Source organism: Podarcis pityusensis (genome assembly GCF_964106645.2).
Source record: "Podarcis pityusensis genome assembly, chromosome: 12".
NCBI classification, from domain to species: Eukaryota; Metazoa; Chordata; class Lepidosauria; order Squamata; family Lacertidae; genus Podarcis; species Podarcis pityusensis.
The window spans coordinates 14,409,097-14,436,664 of record NC_138037.1 but is presented as its reverse complement, the minus strand read 5'-3'; the positions used below and the strand labels follow the sequence as shown (position 1 = coordinate 14,436,664).

Genomic DNA, 27,568 nt, shown 5'->3' with positions numbered 1-27,568 from the left:
TAAAGAGACATTTAGCAACAACCAGCCTACAGCTCATCAGAGCTCTGATATATTACTGTTTTGCGGGGGTTTTGAATTCATTAGGGGCACAATTTAGAGATAGCAAGGGGGCGTGGCGGCCATCCAATTACCCCACCTTGCCCAACATGTCTTAGGCCGTTACACACACCATACATTTAAAGCCACCGAAGAATTGTGGGAACTGCAGTTTTTAAAGAATTCTGGGAATTGTAGTTCTGTGGACAATAAACTGTGGACAGTTCCCACGATTATTTGCGGAAGCAACACACTTTAAATCTATGGTGTGTATGCAGTCTTAGACCAGATAGGATTACATCTCAGGAGCATCCATATCTTTTTTCAGCTTACTTGTTCAATTTCTAAAAAAACTGTTGTGAGGGTAGTTACACTGGCCTGTTTCCTTGGGAGGCAGCATACTTCAACAATACAGTGGCTGCTGAACCAGAATTGTTGCTGTTTTATGCTATATTGAAGTACAGTATCCAAAACAAATGCTCTTAAAATATACTGCTTCCTGTTAGGAGCGTCCTACTCTCGTGTAGGACCCCGGCTGGCATGTTCTCTCCCTCCTGGTCGATTGTTTGGGAGCTTCAAAAGCTTTCTTCTGCCCGAACATCACAGTGACTGATGCCAAAAGGCATTAGTACACTTAGGGATCCGCAGAGTATTCGCAGTTTGCGTAACAGAACTCAGTAGCTCAGCATTTTGACTAATCTACGTTTATTTACATATTATACACTCGGAGCATTCTGCTGAGGCATCTAATCATAGCCTGCATTTTTATCAAGGCTTATAGTTTGATTAGGGTCTGTATTTTAAAATGAGCTTAAAGATTTTCAAATGTTTTTATGCCAGGCAGAAGACCAGCTGCCTAAGTACTTTGGCAAGATGTTTATCCTCCTGGACAAGGGGGCCCCCTGATTTATAGCAGAAAACAATTCTCAAAGTCGTAAAAAGAGAATTACAAGCTGAGAGCAAGGTTACACCACCCTACATAATTAAGAGTTGGTAAATAGTAAAAACCATTAAACTTGAGCCATATCTTTCTAAGGTTAAAGGCCAAGAGCAACTGGCTGGAGAAGGAGAAGTGTAAACAGAAAAAGAGGCTTTTTCCTATTTTATTTTGAGGCTGTAAACTGATTCCTTCCTGTTACTTTGAGAAGATTTATTCTTCTAAAAAGCTATCTATGATAATGTATGAAATATACTGGCTTAAATGTAATTATGCAAAGGATCTAGAAAGAAAGAAATGTTAAATTCTTATTTCATAGAGTCATATTGCTGTAGGAGACCAGAGGGGCAAATGAGCCCAGCCCCCTGCCAGACAGGAGACGCCATCGAGCACTCCTGATATATGGTTGTCAGGCCTTTGTTTAAAGACCTTCAAAAAGGAGATCTTTCATTGATGATGCATGAGAATGTGAACCCAAGATCTCTGACATCTGTTTAAGATAAAAATTTAAAATTATTAACCATCTGTTTTGGAGGGCAATAGGGCAAGGAGGGCAAGAGGTGAGCTGGTAATTAAGGTTCCTTGTTGAGACAAATGTAAGATATATGACTACTTATTTGTCATTTATAGATAGAAGAATATATAGCTTTTTGTATCCCATAAAAGGCAATAGGAAATGGGTGTATCTTTTAGGATTGGTTGTAGCAATCAGCCAATAGGAAATTCAACCAGGCTGATTGGACAGAGGCAGCCAAAGGAGGAGCAAGGGAGCTGGGCTGAGGGAATATAAGTGCTGGCCATAATGGCAGGAGACCAGGCCAGAGCTTGGTAACCATATACCACTGTGCCTCTCATTTATTTGTCTGACAAATAAATTATTATTTTAATTTCTCTATTGCTGCGTTGAATATTTCATTCCAGCTAAGCGTTAACCACAAGCAGGGTGCTACATTTTATGGTGCCGTGACTCGGATAAGTGGTCTGCTGGAACGCAGCCCCTTCGCCTTACTGGGCAGGGTACAAGAGAGAGGACCACTCACTGCTTACCCAGCGCGCACTGGGAAGTTTTTTTTCCAGGGGAACGCAGAAGTCTCGTCTGTCTGATACCCTGCCCACCGACGGCGACGGACCGGGGGGAACCAGAGAAATAAACAGGCAACCAACTAAGGGTAAGTGCACTAAGGGGTTTTTGGCCCTCCAATTAATTGGGAGGAAGAGAAGTCTTGATCAAACTTCTGTGTCTCAGTAAAGGGGAACTGAGTACGCTAGGTGGTTGGGTACATCAGATGGTGATCTGGTGTAGGGAAAGGAAAGGTTGGGAGGTAGAGTATGGTGAAGTATCCAGCGCATTGTATGTGTGAGAAAGTACAATTTGTAGCTGACCTGAGTGTGGAGTGGGTAGTACTTCGGTTCCCGGTAAGGCGACTTCACCCGGGCAAGGAATCTCACGAAGCGTGTGTGTGAGTGACTGAGTGGATACTTCACAGGGCCATACAATGGGAGTTGGGGGTTCAAAGGGGGAAAATACACCTCTTGAATGTATGTTAAATAATTTTAAGAAAGCCTTCTCAGGGGCATATGGAGTCAAAATGACGCCAGAACGCTTGAGAACGTTATGTGAATTAGAGTGGCCGAAACAAAATACTGAATGGCCATCTCAGGGAACCTTTGATATAAATTTAGTAAGCAAACTTTGGTCTAACATCGCCAAAGAAACTGGAGGGTGCCCAGAACAATTTTCATATATAGATTCTTGGCTGAGCACATTAAATAAAAATCCTCCATGGATAAGGGAATGCAAAGTCAAACGATGCAAATTGTTGGCTGTAAAAGCCGAAGCTAGGAAAGGAATCTTGCCAAATAAACTCAAACCCATTTTTGAGGGACCAGAGGAAGAGGTGCTTCCACCTCCACCCTATGCTCCACATCGAAGGGAGCCTAATCCAAACACTCCACCAGTTGTAACCCCAAGGCAAGAAAGTGGAACGAATAATGGGGCTGGAGTCACAGAACTCGATTCCTTGATAGATTATGATAAATATCTTCAGGAGGCATTGGAGGCCTATAATAAAGCCCAAGCAGAAGTGGTTATTCCACCTGTGAGTCCTAGTAGAACTCCATCTACAGTCTCTTTTAGTGGAACAACTGATTGCCTACCCCAAACCCCTGTACATCCAAGTCCTAGAGAATTATTACAGAAGTTACAGGGAGACCTTAATCGGTCAGCAAGCAATACAGCCAGGCGTATAAGGCTGCTAAAAGAACGCCTTGGGACAAATACCATCCCCTATGATTTGAGGCCCCTAGAGCAAAGCGAAGAGAAAGATCACGTAGTAGCCCCTCTCAGAAGAGTATTTGATGCACTTGAGGAGCCTGTGCTGGTTAACGGGCAACTCGGACCACGGCCACCTCGAACTTCGACCCTCCAGTACATTCCATTCACAACTACGGATCTGATGAATTGGAAAACACACACCCCATCTTTTGCAGAAAAACCTCAGGCTATGATGGACTTGGTGACTTCAATAATAAATACTCATAGTCCTACTTGGACAGATTGCCGCCAGCTCCTGAATACTCTGTTCACCACTGAGGAAAGGAGAGACATAATTGAAAAGGCACAGATATATTTGCGTGAGCAGGCCAGAGTGGGAAATATTTTAAATGTTGACCATCATCTCCGGGACAACTTTCCCTTGGAAGATCCTAATTGGGATCCAAACAATGCAATTCATCTGGCCAGGCTTACCACCTACCGCCAGACGCTTGTGCAAGGTATCCGCAGGGCATGCCAGAAGCCCACTAATATGTCTAAAGTCTCAGAAGTAGAACAGAAACCAAATGAGAGTCCAGGAGACTTTTTAGAGAGGCTGCAGGAAGCCTATCGTATATGGACTCCTTTTGACCCTGAAGCCCCTGAAAACAGCAGAATGATTACTGCTACATTTGTGGCCCAGTGCGCTTCTGACATTCGTAAGAAAATTCAGAAATCAGAAGGATGGGAAGGGATGCTGATGAGCCAAATTATGGCCATTGCACGCCGAGTTTATCGGAATAGGGATGAGGCTGAGAAGCAAGAGAAGAAGAAGTGGCAGAAGGAAAAGATGGTAATGCTGGCCACAGCAGTAAAGCAAGACTACCGCCCCTTAAATGGAGGGAGAGGGCGGGGAAGGAATCCACCACTGGGAAGGAATCAATGTGCGAATTGCAAGAAGGAGGGTCATTGGAAGCGGGAGTGTCCTGAACCCCTGAGGTTGGAAGAAGTAGGCCCAGGCCCAGGCTCCGGCCCAAGAAACCAGGGACGGGGACGGGGAATGATCCGAGATGGAAGATATCAGAGACCTGGACAAGGACGGAGTAGGGACAATTTCATTGGACTGGCAGAGGAGAATTTTACCCAAGACTAGGAACGACCGGACTCCATAAAGTTAGGCTTCCAGGAGCCCACGGTCACGATTCAATTAGGGAGCCATTTAATAGACTTTATGATTGATACTGGGGCTGAATACTCAGTGCTCCCAGAACTATTGCAGAAAAAGGCATCCAAAAGTGTAGTCATTAAAAGTGCCACTGGTCAGTCAGCTAAGAGGTCTTTCCTCCAACCTTTGGAATGCCAGATTGGGGGACATCGTTTAACCCATCAGTTTTTGTATATACCTGAGTGTCCAATACCTCTCTTGGGTAGAGATATGCTGTCCAAATTGCAGGCCCAAATCACCTTCACTCCTCGAGGTCCAGAAATGAAACTGCCATCAAAGGCAGCAGGAATAATTTCCCTCTCAGTACCTAAGGAACAATCATGGCGCCTAATGTCAGCCCTGCAAGTCCAACCCACTTTGGATACAGAGTTAAACAAGCTCCTCCGAACCCTACAGGTGCCATCAGGAGTATGGGCCGAAAATAGCCCACCAGGAATGGCTAAGAATATAGCTCCAATTGTAGTAACCCTAAAACCTATGGCTACCCCTGTATCTGTAAAGCAATATCCTTTACCCCGGCGAGCAGCAGAGGGCATCCAGAAACATTTGGACCGCCTATTAAAATATGGTCTGCTTAAGCCCTGCCAATCAGAATGGAACACACCTCTATTGCCTGTTCGGAAACCTGGGACAGATGAATACAGGCCAGTACAGGACTTGAGGCTCGTAAACCAGGCTATCGAGACCTTGCACCCAAATGTACCAAACCCATATACCCTGCTGAGTTTGATCCCACCAGAAGCAACATTTTTTACTGTATTGGACTTGAAAGATGCATTCTTCTGTTGCCGGCTGGCACCACAGAGCCAACCTATATTTGCCTTCCAGTGGGAAGACCCTTTAACAGGAACAAAAGGCCAGCTAACCTGGACGAGATTGCCCCAGGGATTCAAAAATTCCCCAACTTTATTTGGCACTGCCTTGGCGAAGGATCTAACAAGTTACCCCTCAATACCTGGAGAAAAGGTGGTTCTGCAATATGTAGATGACCTTATATTAGCAGCAAAGGATTTTGATACCTGTAAAGAAGGGACAGAGGAACTGCTCCACTTGCTCTGGGAAGCTGGCTACCGAGTTTCCCAGAAAAAGGCACAGTTATGTTTAGAAAAGGTCAAATATTTGGGCTTTGACATCTCACACCAACAACGAGCATTGAGGCCAGAGAGGAAAGAAGCTATTTGCCTTATCAAGGAACCTACCACAAGGAAACAACTCAGAGGATTCCTGGGAACAGCAGGGTTTTGTAGACTATGGATACCTGATTTCAGCAGTCTGGCCAAGCCCTTACATGAAAGCACTCGAGGTGCAGAAAAGGACCCATTCGTATGGGGACCTGAGCAGCAACAAGCCTTTTTAGTTATCAAACAACGACTTATGGAGGCCCCAGCCCTTGGACTGCCTAATTCGGAAAAACCCTTTCAGCTGTATGTACATGAACAGAATGGGATTGCAGCGGCAGTCCTGACCCAGAGATTAGGAAGTTGGAATCGTCCAGTAGCTTATTTGTCAAAACAATTGGACTCAGTAGCAAAAGGATGGCCTCCATGCCTAAGGGCAGTAGCGGCCACTGCAAGCCTTGTCAAAGAAGCTGATAAATTTACCTTCGGCCAGACGATGTATGTGAATGTACCTCATGCTGTTCTGACACTCATGGAATATAAGGGTAGTTATTGGCTAACGAACCCAAGGATGGCTAGATACCAAGGCCTATTGTGTGAAAATCCCAGGATTCATCTACGAGTAGTGAATATGCTCAATCCAGCAACTTTGCTGCCCCTACCAGAGGTAGATGATGAAGAATCACATGATTGTCTCCAAATAATGGATGAAGTTTATTCCAGTAGACCCGATCTGAAAGATGAACCATTGAAAAATCCAGATGTTGTATATTATACTGATGGTAGCAGTTATCTGCATGAAGGTGCCAGACGAGCAGGATATGCTGTGGTCACCAATGAGGAAGTTGTGGAAGCTGAAGCTTTGCCTGCTGGCACCTCAGCACAAAAAGCTGAACTTATAGGTTTAACTAGAGCTCTGCAATTGGCAGCCGGATGTAAGGCAAACATCTATACTGATTCTAAATATGCCTTCTTAACCCTGCATGCACATGGTGCTCTATGGAAAGAAAGAGGTCTAATCGGAGCCCACGGGAAGGCCTTGAAATATGGACCTGAAGTAGAAATCCTGTTGGAAGCAGTATGGGCTCCAGAACAGATTGCTGTAATGCACTGCAAGGGTCATGGACGAGGAAGGGATCCAATAACCAGAGGAAATCATGCTGCTGACAAAGCAGCCCGAGAGGCAGCCCAAAAGCCTGTGGGAGGATTTATAGCAGCCCTCATACCAGAGGTAGTTCCAGGAGAAGTTAAACCTCACTATACCCCAGAAGAGAGGAAGTGGGCTGAACAGGAAGGAGCGGTTGTGAAGGACGGTTGGATGATCCTGCCGGACAATAGGATTTATGTACCTCATCACCTAGCAGGCACAATTGTAAGAAATTATCATGAATCTACTCACCTTGGCGGTACTGCAACCAGAGAGAGTCTCAGTCGGAAGTTGTATATTATTAACCTATCACAATTAGCAACTTGCATTTCACAGAAATGTGTTCTTTGTGCTAAAAACAATCCCAGGCAGGGACCGGTACAACCTCCTGGAATCCAACATGTGGGATATGTCCCCATGGAAAGCCTAATTGTGGACTTCACAGAGCTGGTCCCTTCTAAGGGATTCAAGTATCTCCTTGTGTTTGTAGATACTCTTACCGGATGGGTTGAAGCTTTTCCCACCCGAACTGAAAAGGCACGAGAGGTAACTAAGAGACTCCTCACTGAATTGATCCCGAGGTTTGGGTTACCTAGATGCATTGGAAGTGATAATGGGCCAGCGTTCATTGATCAAGTAGTACAAGAAGTATGTCGAGTCCTACAAGTGAAATGGAGACTGCATGCAGCATATAGGCCTCAGAGTTCAGGGAAAACTGAAAGAATGAATCGGACTCTGAAAACCCAATTGGCAAAATTAACCCAGGAAACGGGACTGGGATGGGTAGATGTGTTACCCATAACACTGTTTCGTGTTCGGTGTGCACCCACAAAAAGACTTAAGTTGTCACCTTTTGAGCTCCTGTATGGGAGGCCGCCCTCCTTTGTTCAGGATATTCCAGCTGACCTCAAACAAATAGGAGACCATGTGACACAGGAACAAGTGCAATCTCTCTCCCGTGTTTTTGTTTCTCTTAACAGGTGGGCCCTCGAGCGCACGCCGTGCAGCATTGCCGAGCCGATTCATCAGTTCCAGGCTGGCGATAGCGTATGGGTGAAAGAGTGGAAACGAGATCCACTTGCACCTAAGTGGCGTGGACCTTACACCGTCTTGCTCTCTACTCCAACAGCGGTGAAGGTAGCTGAGGTGACCCCCTGGATTCATCACTCCCGTTTGAAGAAGTCTGAAGGCAGTTGGACGTGCAAAGGTGACCCCTCTAATCCTTTAAAACTGACTCTCTCCAAAAACCCCTGTATCTAGCCCTACGGGGAACGGGCTAGGTCACGGGCAACATTAGACGACCGGCCTGCTGCAGCCACAACCTGGAAGCTGGCTGACCTGCGCACGCCTGAAGCTTGAGGAGCGTCTAAACCAGCGATTGTGAACGGGAAGATTCTCTAATACAATTAATTGACTGCCCCCCCCCTTGTGGAACAATTATCAAGGATATTACTCATTGGGGATCCTTGGGATATATGTTTTGGTCTTGGTGGTTCCCCATTTCTGTCACTGGGGGAATTATATTGGGGCTAATATTTTTATGCTATCACAATAAGGTAATCTTTTGTGGAAGGAATGCATATACTACACATCAACATGATTTTATTATTAATCCTGATCCCTTGGGACGGGGAAGGGTCCTTGAATCTGACCAAATTTACTAAATATGGATTCCGCCATGACCACAATATGTGGGTAGGCTTAGCTGAGATGGTAGCCAATGTTGCAAATAGGACCAATTGCCTTGTTTGCTCTCTTGGGCCAGATGATTCAGAGGGAGGTATGCCCTTATTACCGATACCATTAAATGCCATTGGTATGGTAAGCGAAATGCCACACCAAACAGAAGTACAGAATTTCCCCGGATGGAACTCAACTAAACCAATACGAGTTATACCTGTGCAAGGGGAATTCTGTGTACATAAATTATCAGATGCAGCTGATTCTACCATGATAGGCTCTTCTCATTGTCACTATACTTGGGATTATATTAAGAATAGTCAAACCTGGGTAAACGGTACTACCTATCGAACTCGGAATACCTTGCCCTGTGCACCTCCTTTTATTCATGCATGGAAAGTGGTATGGAACATAACTGTGACAGAAAAAGGCAATCTAACATACTGCACTGTGAACTCTGTACCCCTTTTGATATTTCGCCTTCTGCACTCCACGTACCAAAAACCTCAGACCCGATGGTTGTGGTGGATATGTGGAGAATGGGCATACAAGAAGCTCCCTTCCAAATGGAGTGGGACTTGTTTCCTGGGATGGGTATTACCACCAATGTGGATTATGCCCACTAATTCGGCCAAGCGTACACGAAGAAACGCTGATATTTCTCGTATAGCAGGAGGAAGTACCCAAAGTTGGAGCGATACTGATGATTGGCCACCAGAGCGCATTATAGCCTATTATGAGCCTGCCTCCTGGAATCCTGGTGAGCTCATACAAGGGGCACGGGATCCTATTTATAATCTAAACAGAATAATTCGATTGCAAGCAGTAGTGGAACTTGTAACCAATGCAACAGCCCAGAGTTTGAGACTTATTGCACAACAGCTGGATGAAAGTAGAGCCGCCATTTTGCAGCTGAAAATGGGAATGGATTATGTACTTGCCAGGCAGGGAGGCCTATGTGGAGTCTTGAACTTGACAGGGAATGCCTGTTGCTTTAACATTTCTGATAATGGTGAGGCAATCCGTGTGTTGGCCACAAAGATGGAGAGTATAGCACACGTCCCAGTACAAACATGGGAAGGATGGGATATGGGATGGCTCACCAACTGGTTACCTAATGTTGCGGGACTCAAAGGGATACTATTGTCTTGCTTGTTTTTCTTGACGGTAGTAATAATGGTTTTATGTATGGTGCCATGTATCATTTCATGTTTTAGAAGTACAATTAGCAAGATGATTTCGAATGAAACTCTACCTCATATCATGGCCCTATATAGAGCTTTACCTCAGGAATATGATGAAGGTCAAGCTATCAAGGACACTTGGGATGAAGGTCCTTGAGCTTGAAAGGGGGGAATGAGGCATCTAATCATAGCCTGCATTTTTATCAAGGCTTATAGTTTGATTAGGGTCTGTATTTTAAAATGAGCTTAAAGATTTTCAAATGTTTTTATGCCAGGCAGAAGACCAGCTGCCTAAGTACTTTGGCAAGATGTTTATCCTCCTGGACAAGGGGGCCCCCTGATTTATAGCAGAAAACAATTCTCAAAGTCGTAAAAAGAGAATTACAAGCTGAGAGCAAGGTTACACCACCCTACATAATTAAGAGTTGGTAAATAGTAAAAACCATTAAACTTGAGCCATATCTTTCTAAGGTTAAAGGCCAAGAGCAACTGGCTGGAGAAGGAGAAGTGTAAACAGAAAAAGAGGCTTTTTCCTATTTTATTTTGAGGCTGTAAACTGATTCCTTCCTGTTACTTTGAGAAGATTTATTCTTCTAAAAAGCTATCTATGATAATGTATGAAATATACTGGCTTAAATGTAATTATGCAAAGGATCTAGAAAGAAAGAAATGTTAAATTCTTATTTCATAGAGTCATATTGCTGTAGGAGACCAGAGGGGCAAATGAGCCCAGCCCCCTGCCAGACAGGAGACGCCATCGAGCACTCCTGATATATGGTTGTCAGGCCTTTGTTTAAAGACCTTCAAAAGGAGATCTTTCATTGATGATGCATGAGAATGTGAACCCAAGATCTCTGACATCTGTTTAAGATAAAAATTTAAAATTATTAACCATCTGTTTTGGAGGGCAATAGGGCAAGGAGGGCAAGAGGTGAGCTGGTAATTAAGGTTCCTTGTTGAGACAAATGTAAGATATATGACTACTTATTTGTCATTTATAGATAGAAGAATATATAGCTTTTTGTATCCCATAAAAGGCAATAGGAAATGGGTGTATCTTTTAGGATTGGTTGTAGCAATCAGCCAATAGGAAATTCAACCAGGCTGATTGGACAGAGGCAGCCAAAGGAGGAGCAAGGGAGCTGGGCTGAGGGAATATAAGTGCTGGCCATAATGGCAGGAGACCAGGCCAGAGCTTGGTAACCATATACCACTGTGCCTCTCATTTATTTGTCTGACAAATAAATTATTATTTTAATTTCTCTATTGCTGCGTTGAATATTTCATTCCAGCTAAGCGTTAACCACAAGCAGGGTGCTACACTGCCTTAGCTCCTTCCTCTTTCTCATCAGACACACACACACACAAAAAGAACAATAGTCCCACTTCATGGAACACAGTAACACAAAACATCCTGTCTCCATTACTTCCCACACTGTGGAATGAAAACATACACCATCATGTGATAGACATTCGCATGACTGCAAACACGGAGCTGGAATCTTAACACTTCCCCCCTCCCCTTAATATATTCAGGAGTGGGCTTTTTACAATCTTGTTGAAATTTTTGGCTCTGCTGAAACCTCCACACTTCTCCCTACCAGGATTTTTGTCCAGCCAGAACTCAGTTCCGGCACCTCTCAGGTGGGCGCCGTTTCCATTATGAGAGACCAAGGGAGGCATTCATGGTGAGTTCTGGCACCTCTTTTTCTAGAAAAATAGCACTGCTTCCCCTGCTTTGTAATGGTACCCATGTAACCAACTGTGTCTATAGACAACAGTTCTCTATTTTGAAAATTTCCCTATTTTTTTAGGGTTCTCCAGCCAAAATCTGGTTAACGTATAAGGAACCATTAAAAGGGTGAGCACGAGCCTTCAGGTTGCCCATCAACAGCTGACAGCATCCAGCCAGCAATGAACATAGACCCTACAAGTGTACCAATTTCCAGGGACATCCCTGATTTAGAGAAGCCGTCCCGGTTTCTGATTTGATCCCGGAATGCCCTGCTTTTCCTTAGGGATGTCTCTATTTTCAGTGGAAAAATGTTGGACGGTATGGAGTTATCTGACCCCCAAGCCATCTGAAGACAATATTGTACAGGGAAGGTTTTTTAAAAATATATTTAATGTTTTATTATGTTTTTTATATAAGTTGGAAGCTGCCCAGAAAGGCTGGGGCAACCCAGTAAGATGTGTGGGGTATAAATAGTAAAATTATCATTATGGAATGGGACGTCCCTATTTTCATTGGGAAAATGTTGGAGGGTATGTGAAGAGGCACAGAAGTCACCTATCTTTTAAATTATCGTAATTATTTCTACATTTGCACCTACATGTATAAATTACCATATGCAAATATTGTGAAAATCGCTCTCCTTTTTTGCCTTTTTTTTTTTTTTTTTTTGGTGATGCAATTTTATTTTATTTTATTTTTGGTAAAGTGATGCAAAACTTCTTCTTTTTTGGTAAACTATAAATGGCTACCCTATGAAGTGGACTTCTCTGTGAAAATGTGAAGTGGGTTATTAAGTTATTTGCGTAACTATCCTTCTGCTAAAGAGCAGAGCAATTTCCTAGTCCTTGGTAGTCTCTTTTCTGCAGGAATATACACAATGACCTTGGGCTATATTTATATGTCAAGGGCACTCTGACTGTTGGAACAATCTAAGAACCAGTTTTAGTGCAGAATTTCAACTGAGGGTCACCAGAACTTAGCTACCTAAAGGGTTTTTTCTCTCTCCATCAGATGATAAGAGTAAATTCCTGGAACCTGACCGTTACGTATTAGGAATTATCGAAGTTTCTTATTAGCTACTCTTCTGCTGAGATTCTCAAAGTGGCTTACAACATCAAAATAATAAATAACAATCATTACTACAAGATCCCAATAAAAAGTCAAATCACAGCCAAAGCAGGATAAAATGCCAACATAAAACCACTACAGTGGTACCTCAGGTTACATACACTTCAGATTACATACGCTTCAGGTTACAGACTCCGCTAACCCAGAAATAGTGCCTCAGATTAAGAACTTTGCTTCAGGATGAGAACAGAAATCGTGCTCCAGCAGCACGGCGGCAGCAGGAGGCCTCATTAGCTAAAGTGGTGCTTCAGGTTAAGAACAGTTTCAGGTTAAGAACGGACCTCCGGAACGAATTAAGTACTTAACCCGAGGTACCACTGTATTAGAAATTTAAGCCATCAAGAGTGGCCCTACCATTAAGCTTCTTCAACCCTATCATGCCTCAGTTTGATTCTTTTCATCCAACGGTTAAATATTGTTGGTGATAGTTATATGACCATTTATGTCACATTTGGAGGGGAAACATGAATATGTTTTAGTGTGTAACAAATGCAGGACATATAATTTCTCTTTTTCCTTCTAATTTGCTAGAGGTGCCTCTCACTTAGCCCTGAAACCATTAAACCAGTTACTTTCTCTCAACCTAGTCTACCTCACAGGGCTGTTGAGAGGATTACATGGAAATAGGGAGAGAGACACGTATGCTGCATTGAGCACCTCAAAAGAAAGACAGGACATCAACTTCATGAATAGGTGAATAATTTATTTCATTGAAATTTAATAAATATGTTCAGATGTAGATACTTTTATTATTCTTTTGTTGGGCACTCATTAGACAGAGAGATTTGTGAATTCCTAAAACTGAATTCTGGGACCATTTATTAGTACTGTAGTAGTTTTGTTTACCACTAAAGTCGTCCCCTCGTACTACTCTGAAGTAAATGGTATTGAGGTTGCTGCCAAATTGCCTGTTCACAGCTGACAGGGTAGGGTCTGGTTCCTGGGCTAAAGGCCAAGCCGAGAGCATTCTGGGCTCAGGTCCAAAATTAAAATCCAGACCACCCTGATGATATCTCATCACAAAACCCTCCACCAAAAAGCGAGTACAAAAAAATGTACTGCTTGAACTGGCCCTGAGTTTTCACACAGCTCTAGTGTTGCTATTCAAAGTCCAGTCTTGCGACTATAGGGAAGATATCCTGGAGAAGATCAGGGATAGATTTCATGGAAGTAGGGTTGCCAGATCTTTAGATCTGACCTGAAGTCTCCAGTTTTGCCTTGCCTTCTCCAGGTGGCATGTGCAGGGCTTGAATCTCTCGGTGGTCAAGAGTACCTTTAATAAACAAAATCATTAAGAAGACTGCATAGGCAGCTTCCAAAGCTTCAGCTGGCCAGGAGCTGCCTGCAGATTATAACATAGACACTGGAGAGGGGGGTGGGATCTGCCCTCCTTCACTCCTTTCTAATCTCTATCTCCAGGACTTGCCCCTGTGACAATCACCAGGGGCTGCCCCCAGGCCTCAGGCCCAGAATGCTTCTAACCTAGCAACCCTATGTAAAAGAGAAAGTTTTGCACCTGACTTCTTGTTTATGCTGCACAGCTGTGGCTCAAGAGAGGGACAATAAAACCTGAGAAGGATCTAGACCAGAGTCACTTCTGAGATGCATAAATAGTACTGCTTCCTGCCACCCCTGGAATCTCCGAGCGGTGCGAGATTCCAGGGGTTCCAGCTGCTTACCCAGGGTCTGAGTTTCCTTTTGGAAATGAGGCACAGCAGAGACAGTGGTGTCTTTATGATATATGATTTATGTACATAACCTGAGTCTATGATGGAGGGATTTCCAGCATTGACGCTCCAAGAGGGTCTTGTTTTTCCTAGGCTGCAGCCTAGGATTCAAACAGAAACCAGCTATCATGCTCTGACCTTCTCTCCAGTTTGTCTCCTTTAACAGAGTGCAACCTTTCCCCTCCAGCTCACATCCTGGCCCCCCCAAAACTCTGCCTTTGTCTTCTAACTCTGAGTTGAGGGAGGGGCCCCTCCCCGATGCTATCTAGCTCAGATCCCCCTATCTATGGCTTTCCTAATGGCCCATCACCTGAGGCAATTTCCTCATCAGGAAACTGGCCTGTTTTATTTTTCAACATTTGCTGAATCCAGGGGTTCAGTGCCTGGCACCCTGAAACTCCTAACACAGGGGAGTCTGGCACTCACAAACTCATAACAATACAGTTCTCAGCGGTGCTTTCTTTCAGCACCACCATTTCAGAACTGGAAGAAGAGGCTGACTGAGATTGTACTAAGTCTTAGCTTAGGTTTACAGAGTCATGTGACTCTTGGATATAAGATTAAATTGCAAGCAGAACAACAAACATACTCCCCATGTGTTTTAAGAGTACTGTATTTGTTTTGCTTATGTTTAAAAAGGAATGCATGGTATGTTATGCTGATCGCCAGATGGCGCTGTTGTATGCGGTCCTGCTGACTTTTCCTTTGCCTTCAGTATTCCGTCCAGTTACTTCTGAATAATTGCAACTAAGATTATCCACACGCTTCAACATCAATTTTCGGCTGAGGGGAGAAAGTATCTCATATCAATGTGGTGATGCATAATTTATTTTCTACACAGCACTGGTAAAGTCTTAAGTCCTGCAAGAGGAGTATTTTTTGACAAGAGCGGTTCAGAAATCAAGAACTGGACTGGATGCAGAAGTCACGTGCGACTGGTGGCAGAGAAGCATCAGCAGCATGTGAAGCTCGCTTGACTTGAGCATCACATGACAGGAATTCAACGGTGTCATTACTGTGTTGTATTCAGGGCAGCACAGTGAAATACCGTATTTTTCTTTTTTTTTTAAATGATATTTATTGAAAAAAGAATTTTTTTTTTAAATTACAAAGAAAAAAGACAAAACAGAAAAATGAAAAATAAAATCATTTTCAAATTCTCCACTTTCATTACCTTCTTTCTATGACCTCCTCCTCCTCCCTTTTCTTGTATCTTGATTAATAGTTGTCACAGCAAATCCTTTCCATAATTCATAGTATTCTGTCATTACATTACCTTACTCTATTTTCATCTTATCTTATAAAAAACCTTAAAGCTTAAGACTTAAATCTTATTTTTACCAACTTCTCATAACCATTACCTTTTTACCTAATTCTTTAAACATTTTTACAAGAGCCAAGTAATTTCATTTCAACATTTTCCTAACATTCATCAATTTTATAAAACATTCCTAATGATAGAAAAAAGAAATAAGAACAATCCAATCTTCTTCCAGCGTCCCTTCCTCCTGGTCCCGGGTTTGTCAGTCCTTTTTATCCCATTAGTCTGGCACATTAACCTGGTGATCTTATATCCGAGGCCTTCAAGTCTCTTCCATGTCCCTTCCACAGCTCTTCTTCATATTTTCCTTTCACTCGTGGGAACTCCAGCTTGTTAGTGTTTTTGACCCTTTTCAACAAATCAGCCCCTTTCCCATAGTCCAGACTAGACTCCATGTGGTATTTTAAGACATGTTTCAAATTCCCTCCAAAATTGGGAGCCCCCACAGCTCCAAACATCTGACGGCCCAGAAATACCGTATTTTTCGCTCTAGAAGACGCACCAGACCACAAGACGCACCTAATTTTTGGAGGAGGAAAATAAGAAAAAAAATATTCTGAATCTCAGAAGCCAGAACAGCAAGAGGGATCACTGCGCAGTGAAAGCAGCAATCCCTCTTGCTGTTCTGGCTTCTGGGATAGCTGCGCCGCCTGCATTTGCTCCATAAGACTTACACACATTTCACCTTACTTTTTAAGAGGAAAAAAGTGAGTCTTACAGAGCAAAAAATACGGTAATTATGCAAGTATCCATAATTTACTATTTGTCCCTCTCTTCTCCCTTTCTTATTACTTTAAATATTTAGACCATTTTTATGCCACTTAATATATATACAGTGGTACCTCGGGTTACAGACGTTTCAGGTTACAGACTCCGCTAACCCAGAAATAGTACCTCGGTTTAAGAACTTTGCTTCAGGATGAGAACAGAAATCGTGTGGCGGGAGGCCCCATTAGCTAAAGTGGTACCTCGGTTTAAGAACAGTTTCAGGTTAAGAACGGACCTCCAGAACGAATTACCGGTAAGTTCTTAACCTGAGGTACCACTGTATATATATAGAGAAAAAATATATCTAAGGAGTGTACAAATAAATGGAACAAATATTGCAAAAATAAACAAAGCCATTAATACGAATGATTAATCAATATAGACTGATATTAATTCCTTCTCCTTCTGAGGCATTTCCCCACGCAAAACGGCTCAGCCTGCTGGCTCTCACTTGCGGCCCAATCAGACTCACAGATCATCCTCCAAAATCTGACAACAAAGAGGCTTCCTGGCATAGGAGCAAGCTCCAAGGGGCAGAGGTCCCTTCAGCCCCTCCACAAAATATTTGAGGGGGACAGGTCCCCCCACCAAAGTCGATAAGAATTGCCATTCAAATAAGCATCTGTTTCTGTACTAGACAAAATTTTTGAAAAATTGGAAGCTTTGGACAAGAAAGCAGATGCGCAATCAGCAAAGATTGATAAAAACACAGAATGTCTAAATAAATTAACCACACAAGTGGTACAGAATGCACAAGCAATTGGACAGTTAACGGAGGCCTCAGCAGAAAATCGGAAATTGACTGAGGACACCAGACAAAGATTTGAAAATTTAGAGCAAGAGGTAAGACCACTCACTAAACAAGTCGGGGAACACCAGATTTATCTCTCGATGATAGAACTGCGAAACCGTGAGAACAACTTAAGGATTAGATCACTACAAGAGGCAGAAGAAGGACATCTAACTGAGTTTTTGACCAAAGAATTCTCCAAGTTCTGGAACTTGGAAGAAAAGGACTTTAAAATTGTGTCAGCTTTCAGACTTGGAAGATTTATAAAGAAGGAGAGGCCCAGAGACTGTTTGATAACATTGAGATCAAAGGAGGAAAGGGATAAGATTTTGGGACTACACTTTGTAAAATCACTGGAGGTGTTGGATAGAAGAATTGAAATTTATAAAGATATCCCAAGACTACTGCTTGATCTTAGAGCCGCCTATTCTGAACTTGTTAAACTACTAAGGAGCAACGCAATTCCATTCAGGTGGGAATTTCCCCAAGGATTATCTTTTACCTTTAGAGGGAGAAAGGTCAAAGTGAGAACACTTGAAGAGAGAGACAAATTCCTGTCTACATACGGAGAGGACCTTCAAAAAAGAATTGAACTACCTTCTGGGCCTGAGGCAACGCCAGTACCAACATCAGCATCTGTGGAACCTGAAGACCCTGAGAAGATACCACCCCTTGAAAAATAACCAGATAGTTCAGGATGTCTCTGCAACTGTTGAGCTGGAATATTAATGGTTGTAACATTCCGGAAAAAAGGAAGAAAATATTTCATATATTAAAAAAAGAACAATTGGACATTATTTGTTTACAAGAAACACATGTGACGAGGCTCCACAGAAAAGTGTTAATAAATAAAAGATTGGGCCAGGAATTTGTATCTTCGGACAAAGTTAAGAAGAGAGGCGTGGTGATATATGCAAAAGAGAGCCTGTCACCTAAATTCCTGTTTAAAGATGAACATGGAAGAATTTTGGCTATTGAGATACAATATCAAGGAGAGAAACTGCTGATATTAGGAATTTATGCACCTAATGAAGGGAAATCGGAATTTTACAAGAAGCTGCAGGAGACAATGCTGGACTATCTAGACTACAACAACATCATAATGATGGGAGATATGAATGGGGTCGTATCAACTAACATGGACAAGTCACAAAGTCAAAATGTTACAAAAGACGGCAGACTACCTAAAACCTTTTTCGAAATGATTGACAATATGGATTTGATTGACATTTGGAGGACAAAGAACCCACTAGGAAGAGAGGGAACATTCTTTTCTGAAGCCCAACTGACCTGGACAAGAATCGACCAAATATGGATTTCTAGAGGCCTGGCACCTAAGGTCAGAAAAGTGGAAATCTGCCCAAAGACCTGCTCCGACCATAATGCAGTAAAGATGGATATGACACTATTACCAACTGGATCCTTTAGATGGAAGATGAATGACAATTTGTTTAGAGATCAGGAAATTACCAAGAAGGCCCAAAAAGTTTTGAAGGACTATTTTGAGATAAACATGAATAATATGGTGGAAAAAAGAATAATCTGGGACGCAAGCAAAGCTGTAATGAGGGGATTCTTGATACAACAGAATGCAGTGAAGAAAAGAACACAAAATGAGAAAAAAGATAAGATCTTGGATAAAATAAAAGAATTAGAGAAGAAATTAAGAGTGAATCCGAAGTCACAGCCAACTCTGAGAGAAATTAAACTTTATCAAACACAATATTCTAAATTGATAAATCAGGAAATTGAATGGAAGGTTAAATTAATGAAACAAAAAACGTTTGAGTCGGCGAATAAATGTGGAAAACTGCTAGCTTGGCAGTTGAAGAGAAGACAAAGATTAAATACTGTTACAAACTTAGAGGTTGATGGAAAAAACATCCAGAATCCAGTGGACATTAGAAAGTGTTTCCAGAGATACTTCAAAAAACTATACACCCAAGGGCCGCAAGATGAGGTTGAGATTAAACAATTTTTGGCAAAAAACGGACTATCTAAATTGTCACAAGAAAATAGGACAACCCTGAATTCTAAAATAACACGACAGGAGATCGAACAAGCTATCCAGAACATGCAACTTGGCAAATCTCCAGGACCAGATGGGCTGACCTCCAAGTACTATAAGACATTGAAAGACTATTTGATACAACCTTTGATGGAGGTCAGCAATGAAATTATGGAGGGGAGGAGGGCACCGGAGTCGTGGAAGGAAGCGTTTATCACATTAATACCAAAGTCGGAAGCTGAAAAGACACAACTTAAGAACTACCGTCCCATCTCTCTTTTAAATGTGGATTACAAAATATTTGCAGACATTTTGGCAAATAGATTTAAAAAAGTTTTAAATGAAGTAATTCATAAGGACCAGGCTGGCTTTCTCCCAGGAAGACATCTGTTTGCCAATACAAGGAACATTATTGACATTTTGGAACTTTTGCAAACAGACATAAACACAAAAGCAGTTTTAATTTTTATAGATGCGGAGAAGGCCTTTGACAATATCTCCTGGAAATTTATGATGGGAAATTTGAAAGAGATGGGAGTGGGACGGGGTTTTGAGAATGGGATTGAGGCGATATATTCAGAACAGAAAGCTAAACTGATAGTTAATAATGTGGTTACAGAAGAGTTTAAAATTGAAAAAGGGACACGACAAGGTTGCCCTATCTCCCCTTTGTTATTTATTTCGGTTCTGGAAGTGCTATTGAACATGATTAGAAGGGATCGGTTGGTGGAAGGAATTCAGGTCGGTCAGAAACAATATAAATTAAAAGCTTTCGCAGATGACCTGGTTTTGACCTTGCAGAAGCCAGAGCCCAGTACGAAAAGAGTATTACAATTGATTAATGACTTTGGTCGGGTGGCTGGATTTAAATTAAATAAACAGAAAACTAAGGTTTTGGGGAAAAACTTGACTAATACAGAGTCAGAACGGTTTCAGAATGAGACGGAACTTAATGTGGTTAAAAAAGTAAAATACCTAGGGGTAAACATAACAGCAAAAAATCTAAGTCTATTTAAGGACAATTATGAAAAATGTTGGACAGAAATTAAGAGAGACTTAGATAGTTGGTCAAAATTGAAACTTTCTTTGTTAGGCCGAATTGCTGCTATCAAGATGAATGTATTGCCAAGGATGTTGTTCTTATTTCAAACACTTCAGGTTTTGGACAAAACGGAGTGCTTTCAGAAGTGGCAGAGAGACATTTCTAAGTTTGTCTGGCAGGGCAAAAAGCCCAGAATTAAGTTCAAGATATTAACCGATGCAAAACAAAGAGGGGGCTTTGCCCTGCCAGACTTAAAGTTGTATTATGAAGCCGCAGCGTTCTGCTGGCTAAAAGACTGGCTACTTCTTGAAGACACTGATGTGTTAGATTTGGAAGGGTTCAACAATACCTTTGGATGGCATGCATATTTATGGTATGACAAGGTTAAAGCAAATAAGGCCTTTAAGAACCATATTGTCAGAAAATCATTGTTTAATGTCTGGACAAAATATAAAGACTTGCTGGAAAATAAAACACCAAGGTGGCTTTCACCTTTGGAAGCCAAGGCCCGAAAAAGACCCAATATGGAGGCTAAATGGCCAAAATATTGGGAAATACTAGAAAAGGATGGAGACAATTGGAAATTGCAGAGTCTGGAGAAAATGAAAGACAAAGTGCGAGATTGGTTACATTACGCTCAGATTAAAGAAGTTTTTAAAAATGATAAGAAACTAGGGTTCCAGGTGGAGAAATCGAAATTAGAAACAGAATTGTTAGAACCAAAGATTAAGGTACTTTCAAGGATGTATAACTTGCTGTTGAAATGGAATACACAAGACGAAACGGTTAAATCGGCTATGATAAGGTGGGCACAGGATATTGGGCATAATATCATGTTTGAGGACTGGGAGAGGTTGTGGAGTAATGGATTGAAATTTACTGCATGTAACGCCCTGAAAGAAAATGTAATGAAAATGATTTATAGATGGTATATGACCCCAGTCAAACTTGCTAAAATTTACCACCTGTCTGATAATAAGTGTTGGAAATGCAAAGAGTGTGACGGAACGTTCTTCCACCTCTGGTGGACTTGCCCTAAAGTGAAGGCGTTCTGGGAAACGATTTATAATGAACTGAAAAAGGTATTTAAATATACCTTCACTAAGAAACCAGAGGCTTTCCTTTTGGGTATTGTCGGCCAAGGGGTGGCAAAGAAGGACCAGACATTTTTTATGTATGCAACAACAGCAGCAAGGATACTTCTCGCAAAACACTGGAAAACTCAAGATCTACCCACACTGGAAGAATGGCAGATACAACTGATAGACTACATGGAACTGGCTGAAATGACCGGCAGAATCCGTGACCTGGGAGAAGAGAGGATTGAGGAGGACTGGAAGAAATTTAAGAACTATTTACAAAAGTATTGCAATTTGAGTGAATGTTAAATAAGATGCTAGATCAAAATAACTGAGCACCACTAAATTTAGAAGTTTTTAAGAAAATAAGTAAGACTGTGAAATTTAGCTTCTTCTGAGAATTATAAGATTAGGAAATATAGAAGGGATATAAGAATTTAAATAAGAGGATAAATTGCTGACAAAATGTTTTAACGATGAAAATGGGAGCGGGAGATGTGAGGAAGTCCAAAGAAAATGTGAAAATATGTTAAGATCAATGTTACATTGTTTATCATGTTTATTTTTATTGTAAAATTTAATAAATTGCTTTAAAAAAAAAAAAATAGAATTGCCATTCAAATGGTGTGCATCTTGTGATCAGTTATGCGGGGTGGGGCTTACCTGAGCCACACACCCCCATATTTTATTCAGGTTGTCACTCCTGGAACCTGCAGGCATCACCCTAGTGCCTCTCTCTAGGCTTGCTTTTTGCGGGCAAGCTCCAAAATGAATGAAATGCTCATAGCTGTGTCCCATTCAGGACTCGGTCAGCTGTATTTTCACATACAGTGGTGCCCCGCAAGACGAATGCCTCGCAAGACGGAAAACTCGCTAGACGAAAGAGTTTTCCGTTTTGGAGGTGCTTCGCAAAACGAAGCTCCTATGGGCTTGCTTCGCAAGACGAAAATGTCTTGCGAGTTCCTGCGGTTTTTTCCCCCTCCCCCCCCCTTTTTCTAAGCCGTTAAGCCGCTTATCTGCTTATCCGATAAGCTGATAAGCCGCTAAAAGCCGCTAAAAGCCGCTAATAGCGCTAATAGCGCTAATCCGCTAATCCGTCAATGGGCTTGCTTCACAAGACGAAAAAACCGCTAGACGAAGAGACTCACAGAACGGATTCTTTTCGTCTTGCGAGGCACCACTGTACCTGGTTCCAGGCTACAAGAGACTTACCAGGAGGTCCCAATGAAGGTAAACACTCACAGTTGTTTCTCTGCACATACTTCCTCCCCCAGCTGCTTCAGCACAACTCAGCTTCTGAATTCCACCCCTTCTCCCCACCTATATTTACACTCATATCAGGAACCCGTCTAGAACCCAGGATGCTTCCCCTCTCATTCTGCTGACTCTGAGCCATTGCATTTCTGCAATCAGCCCAATGCAGAATTCCAAAGGCGGTCCTGCATGTGTTGTATTATACAGTGGTACCTCAGGTTAAGTACTTAATTCGTTCTGGAGGTCCGTACTTAACCTGAAACTGTTCTTAACCTGAAGCACCACTTTAGCTAATGGGGCCTCCTGCTGCTGCTGCTGCGCCGCCGGAGCCCGATTTCTGTTCTCATCCTGAAGCAAAGTTCTTAACCTGAAGCACTATTTCTGGGTTAGCGGAGTCTGTAACCTGAAGCGTATGTAACCTGAAGCATATGTAACCTGAGGTACCACTGTATAGCAATGCCATTGCCCATAACCAAGGCCCTGTTGTCACATTTACTGAGAAGCAAGTCCCATTGGCAACGGTCCTTTGCAAAGTTAATTACAAGGTTCACAAAATCATAGACTTTGTAGAGTTGGAAGTGACCCTGAGGATCATCTAGTTACTACAGGCTTCCTCAACCTCGGCCCTCCAGATGTTTTGAGACTACAATTCCCATCATCCCTGACCACTGGTCCTGCTAGCTAGGGATCATGGGAGTTGTAGGCCATAAACATCTGGAGGGCCAAGGTTGAGGAAGCCCGATCTAGTTCAACCCCCTGCAATGCAGGAATGTGCAGCTGTTCCATGTGGGGATCAAACCTGCAACCTTTGTGGTTATCAGAACCATGCCCTAACCCAGGGTTTCCCAAATTCGGGTCTCCTGCTGTTTTTGGACTACAGTTCCCATTACCCCTGACTACTGGTCTTGCTAGCTAGGGATGATGGGAGTTGTAGTCCAAAAACAGCTGGAGACCCAAGTTTGGGAAACCCTGCCCTAACCAAGCATTTACTAACCCACTTTTACTGTTTCCTATGGATCATAGCTGAGAGGCCCCTCAGCCTCTCTTAATTGCTTCTGATTGTCAGTTTCTGTCCTGTGGGAGGGGTGGAAACATTTTTATTATGCTTTGCTTGTTTGCCATTATTTGCCGTTCATGGTTCTGCCACTACAGTCGTACCTTGGATCTCAAACATTTTGGCTCCCGAATGCTGCAAACCCGGAAGTGAGTGTTCCAGTTTGCAAACGTTTTTCGGAAGCCAAACATCTGATGTGACTTCCGCAGCTTCCGATTGGCTGCAGGAACTTTCCGAACAATTTGGAAGTCGAACAGACTTCCGGAATGGATTCCATTCGACTTCCGAGGTACCACTGTATTACTACATTCTGTGGATTGTGACTCAAAGATTAGTGATGAATTGCCCTCTGAATAGATTCTCTTAATTACCGCCTTATTGCCAGTCTCTGTTCCCACAAGGGACAGCCTTTCATTATGGCTTTCTTCCCATGTTTACAATATCTTAAGCTCTATGTCATACATAGGAGTTTGCCTTATGCTAAGTCAGACCATTGGTCCACCCAGCTCAGTATTATCTACACTGATTGGCCACAGCTCTCTGGGGTTTCAGGCATTCCTAACGGGAGATGATGGAGATTGAAGCTGGAACCATGATCCTTCTATATATATAAAATGCAACAGTCCTGGTCTTGTAAAATGGTCCCTACTGACCTTGAGCTCACACAGAAGCAGGATGTTATGAACTCACAAGCACAATTTAGTCCAATATAAATCAAATTAAATCGGCCAGAAAGGATTAGAATTTTAAAGTTTGTTTTCATGTGTCCCTTTGTTTCAGCCCCACAATTGATAGGCATTAGTTTAATTTTGCAGACGAATGAAATAATGTGAAAGAATTTCATACTTCCACACTGTTGGCAGAACGAGTGTTATTTGTTTAAAAGGCATCTGATTCATCATTTTGTTTGAAATGGCCCTTGTTGGAGGGTTGGAGGTTTTCCTTTTTTTGGTAATCGATTTCCTGGCAAATATTTTAAGGAGGCTGTAATGCAAAGGTCAAACTTTGCCTCAGTATTTTAAAATGTATATTTAAATGCATAGATGGAAGGGCACATGCCTATGTAGTGAAGGGGGTGTAGGATCCCAATGATTTTGTTGAACAATAGCACGACTTTATTCTATTATGGGACAGTTATGGGTGGCTCTGTTAAGCTAAATATAGGATAATGCCACACTATATGAATATTCAAACAAGCAGGTCATGAGAAATCTTGATACTTGAGGACAGAGGAGGAGAGAAGGAGCGGAATGAAGGGTATACCAGCTTAATTATTGTTTCTTTATATTCATTGCGTTCTTGAAAATAAATGGATCAATACTTCTTTTTAAAGAGGTAGTCAGAACTGATGGCACAAGATATTTACAAAAGTATTTCTGTACCACCGTGGCATATAATATCAGGGCAGTGTGCAATATTAAAGCAAAACAACACTTAAAAAATAAATCTAACCAGTAAGGTGACTGGCTAATCAAATAAATAAATAATCAAATAAATAAATAAATAAATAAATAAATAAAGTAGCTGCAAAGGCCTTGTTGGCATCCAAAGATTTTCAAGGGGCTCATGAAAGATATCTTGTCGTCAGGCTCCTCCTCCTGTGCCTGCCATGTGTCACTCACCATTTAGCAAACCCAGAATGAATTATTTAAAAATGCTTTAAAAAATTATGCAAAGGGAAGAGAAAAAGACAGCAGAAGGATCTTGAGACCTGGAGTAGAGTGTTCCAGCACCGAGTGCCATTGTCCAGCTCCTCAATTGCATTCCCTCTTCCATGGTTCACCCCACCAACAGTTAGTCAGTAATCGGAGGCCACTGGGCCCGCTCAGTTCTCCCTGGAGGTATGGTGGGGCAGGAGGTGTTCCTAAAGTTATTTTGTACTTCTGGATGTGCATGGGGGCAGTGCTATTTTGGCTACATAAAGAGCACTCACAACCTGAACATTAGAAATAGAGGGAATGGTGCTTGCCTGCGTAATTTATGCAAATAATGAATTATTCCATGGTGGAGAAGTTTGGTCACCTTAGTACAAAAATTCCCTTTTATTATTACTATCGTTTTTAACCAGCGTACACACCTGACAACTATGCATCGCATTTACCTCAAGAGCGGTGAACCTCCAGACCAAAGGCCACACTGGGCCTGACAGGCGTCCGCATGTGGCCCCTGAGGTTGTTTTATCCAAGCCACACCAGCATACCACCACATCTGAAAAGCAACATGGCAGATGGATGTGGAAATGTGAATAACTGAATTTAAGATTCGAAAAGTGAGAAACTGAGAGAAACCCAAACTGACAGATTCACTCTTGGGAAGGGTGATGCTGGGTTTTCTCAGTGGCTGATTTTTAAAATTTGCAACTTTAAAACAGCCACTTTTCTTGTTTTATCCCTGTAGGTGCATAGCTGACTGAAAGGAATGTAATTGAAAGAAAATGAGCAGATCTAATTTTTATTTTATTTCCCCTCGCTCATGGAAGTGACATTGGCTGTTGCCTGCCGTTGCTTTCTAATTGTTAATGTTGTTAATGATTTGGTGTGCAAAAGCCGGTTGCCTATTATACTAAAATTGACTAACTAAAATAACAAAAGAACCTTTAGCCTCAACTTTCCCTAGATCTTTTGGGAGTTCGGTGAGGTTGAAGATTCGGCAGAAAGAGATAATGATGACTCATTTACAACCTTTGGAAATTTCAACTCTCATATTGCAAATGTCAGGGGGGAAACTATCTTTTTTATTTTATTTGCTTTTCTGTTGCAGGTCTTCATTAGTATGTCAACATTAGTACAACAACTGTTGCATTCAAAAAGAGGAGGTGGAATGTATCATTTTGTAAGCAAGGAACCACATTTGTCTCAAACATGACAATAATAATTAGGAACTTCATTTTAGAAGAATTCCCCATTTGTACAGGAAAGACAAGCTTAGCTGACTAAAAAAAAAGACAGCAACTATTGTTAATTCCGTCATAACAGTAGGGACAGATTATTCTTAGTTTATTATTATTTGACAATACAGTGGTACCTTGGGTTACATATGCTTCAGGTTACATACGCTTCAGGTTACAGACTCCGCTAACCCAAAAATAGTACCTCGGGTTAAGAACTTTGCTTCAGAATATTAAAGGTATGTAATCACTTGAAAGAATCAATTAGGCCTAGGATTAAATTGGGATTAAATATATAAATAAGAAAATGTACGAAAAGAAAAGTAAGGAAATATGATTATGATTGTGATATGATTTATGAAATGATATTGGAAACTGCTATATATAATTACTAAGAAATTCAGGTGGAAGAGATTTGAGGAAGCCAAATAATATGTTTATGAAGATGGATCTTAATTAATTAAGTGTTAGTCAAGTGATGATTTATTGTATTGTATGTTTTATATATATTTTTTTCTCTTTTTTTCTGTTTCATTCTTTTTCCTTCATTATTGTCAACTTTTTCTTTTTTGTTATGTTTTTGTATGGAAAATAATAAATATTATTGTGGAGGGGGGAAAAAGAACTTTGCTTCAGGATGAGAACAGAAATCGTGCAGCGGCGGAGCAGCAGCAGCAGGAGGCCCCATTAGCTAAAGTGGTGTCTCAGGTTAAGAACAGTTTCAGGTTAAGAACGGACCTCCAGAACAAATTAAGTTCTTAACCCAAGGTACCACTGTATAATGTTCTCCTGTTTCTCCATGGTCTGACTCAGTTGCAAATCAGGACATTTTCAGCTACACAAGAGTGCACAGTTAAACTATGGAACTTGCTCCTACAGCAGTCAGTGATGGCTACCAATGTGCGTGGCTTTAAAAGAGGACTGGACAATTTCATGGAGGATAAGTCTATCAATGGCTACTATTCATAATGGCTATGCTCTGCCTCTGTAGTCACAGGCAGCAGTAATGCTTAAAGTTGCCAAGTGCTGGAAGCCCCAGGAAGGAAGAGTGCTCTTGTGCTCTGGTCCTGCTTAAAAGTTTCCCACAGGCATCTGAGTGGACCCCAAGAGAAAATGATGCTGGACCTGATGGACCTGATGGGCCTGATCCAGCGGGGGCTCTTCCTCACTTGTCCTACAACGTAGGGCAACTGA

At 41.9% G+C, this 27,568-nt stretch overlaps 2 long non-coding RNA genes across 2 annotated transcripts in view; one reads left to right on the top strand and one right to left on the bottom strand.

The window, feature by feature from the left end:
* The window catches only part of LOC308459224, a 300,770-nt gene that overhangs the window by 142,498 nt on the left and 130,704 nt on the right, over positions 1–27,568 (bottom strand). The gene's annotated exons all lie outside the window — the stretch shown is intronic.
* LOC308459733 lies at positions 1,198–2,750 on the top strand. Its single transcript, XR_013978300.1, has 2 exons — positions 1,198–2,382; positions 2,414–2,750. It is a non-coding gene; the product is annotated as an uncharacterized lncRNA (long non-coding RNA).